Raw genomic sequence first — 2,431 nt, forward strand, 5'->3', positions numbered from 1 at the left:
AACAAATTAAGTTCAAATGACTTAGCCTGAGAATGGGGTCCTCGACTGATCTTCCCAACCTTAGAGTTGTGCCACCAGGCATGCCCTCTTCTACAATCAAAGTAATTGAATTACTGGTCAGTGATAATCATCTATCTTTTCTCAGCTCCATATCTTTTTGGTTACTTTCTCTCTGACTGGAATATTCAACCCCTTGCCCTCATGCTCTATAATGACTACAGCCTATTGAATTCCTAAAAGTCCTTCAAGATGTAGAACAATGTTATACCCTTCATGAAGCCTTATCTGATCACCTAAACTCTGAACTTCCAAAGAACATTATTTATATTTGATTGCACTTCCACATTTGATCTTGTACTATACTTATTTTAACTTGTGTTCTATTATGATATTTCTGATGTATACAGAGCACCTTATACTTATCTGCTCACTTGTTGCCCACAATAATCCTATGAAATAGGTACTATTAGTCCCATTTTACAGAAAGGAAAACTACTTGGTGACTGAGCTTGGGCTAAGGTTCCTAGGATCATAGCACAGCAGCAGCAGCAGTGGCAGCAGCATTCTCCAAACCTCTCCATCTTCTGTGACCCTCAGAGTTCCTTCTCCTCCTGTCATCAAGTAATTCTCCAATAACCACAACATGCTGAAGTCCCACTATCCTGCTAAGGAAGAATATCCTGACCTCTCCTCGCACAACAACCACATGGCTAAGGTGCCGACCCCAGAGCTCTATGAAAAACTCCAGGATAACGCTACACCCAGCAGCTTCACCCTGGATGACTTCATCCAGACCAGTGTGGACAACCCAAGGCACCCATTCATGCTGACTGTGGGTTGTGTATCTGGAGATGAAGAGAGCTATGAAGTGTTCAAGGAACTGTTTGAGGGCCAACATGGAGGCAACGAGCCTTCAGATGAGCATAAGACTGATCTTAACCCTGACAATTTGCAGGGTGATGACCTAACTATGTGCTGAGTTCTCATGTTAGAAAAGGCAGGAGCATCTGAGGATTCTGCCTGCCCCCACATTGCACTGGGATGAGTGCCACACCATAGAGAAGCTCTCTATGGAAGCTCTGGCCAGCCTAGAGGGTGACCTGAATGGGAAGTACTATGCTCTGAAGAACATGACTGAGCAGGAACAGCAACTGATTGATGACCACTTCCATTTTGACAGGCCTGTCTCCCAACTCCTCTTGGCATCTGGCATGGCCTGAGACTGGTCCAATGGCAGGGGCATTTGGCACAATGACAACAAGACCTTTCTGGTGTGGATCAATGAGGAAGATCACATGAGGGTCATCTCCATGCAGAAGGGCAACAACATGAAGGAGGTGTTCACGTGCTTCTACACAGGGCTCACCCAGATTGAAACCCTTTTTAAGACCAAGAACAATGAGTTCATGTGGAACCCCCACTTGGGCTACATCCTGACATGCCCCTCCTTTCTGGGCATAGGCCTACGTGCAGGTGTCCATATCACGCTTCCCCACCTGAGCAAGCATGAGAAGTTTGGAGTGGTGCTGAAGAAGCTGAGGCTGCAGAAGAGGGGGAAAAGGGGTATGGACACAGCCACTGTGGGTGGTGTCTTCGACATCTCCAATGCTGACTGATTGGACTTCTCAGGGGTGGAGCTGGTGCAGATGGTGTTGGATGGTGTGAACTTGCCCATAGAGATGGAAAAGTGCTTGGAGCAGGGCCAGTCCATTGATGACCTTATGCCAGCCCAGAAATGAGCATCTGGGCCCTGAATTCTGCACTTCCTAATTTATTGGGTGAATGAGTAACCACCATCCTTCCAGCCTGTGGAGCCTTGGAGGCTCCAGATGCAGCCTACCTAATCATGATGTGGAGAAGTCTTCCTTCCATCCTTTGGTGTTAGAGTTTATTTTTGATGGCTGAGATGTTGCTGAATGCTGAAATAATAAACTATTGTTTTGGCCTGAAAAAAAATGAAAACTAAAGCTTAGAGATATTCAACTATTTTCCCATAGTCACAAAGCTAGTAAATGTCAGAGGTAGTATTCAAATCCTTTTCTCTCCTGTCTTCAATTCCAGTGTTATCTCTACTACACAGGATCATGCTTCAGAGACAGCTAGGTTGCGTAGAAGATAGGGTGCTGGAGCCAAGAAGAACTAAGTCAGGAAGACTTAAGCTCAAGTAATATAAAATACTAACCAGCTGTGTAATCCTGGGCAAGTCACTTAATCCCTTTATTTCAGTTTCTTTATCTGTGAAAAGAGGATAACAACAGCATCTCCTGCCAGTATTTTATGTTAAAATAAGTTATTTTTTAAATACTTTGAAATTTTTAACACATTATATTAATTATTATTCTCATTATGATGGTGATGATGATGTATTATTCCTTGTATAATGCATGATGTTTAGCGCAATGACTTCCACATAGAATTTTATATATGTGTG

The 2,431-nt window shown here is 43.6% G+C and overlaps 1 pseudogene; it reads left to right on the top strand.

The window, feature by feature from the left end:
• Positions 1 to 628: 628 nt before the first annotated feature.
• On the top strand, positions 629 to 1,739 carry LOC122753908 (annotated as a pseudogene).
• Positions 1,740 to 2,431: the final 692 nt, after the last annotated feature.

The sequence above is a fragment of the Dromiciops gliroides genome, chromosome 1 (genome assembly GCF_019393635.1).
Source record: "Dromiciops gliroides isolate mDroGli1 chromosome 1, mDroGli1.pri, whole genome shotgun sequence".
Classification (NCBI taxonomy): Eukaryota; Metazoa; Chordata; class Mammalia; order Microbiotheria; family Microbiotheriidae; genus Dromiciops; species Dromiciops gliroides.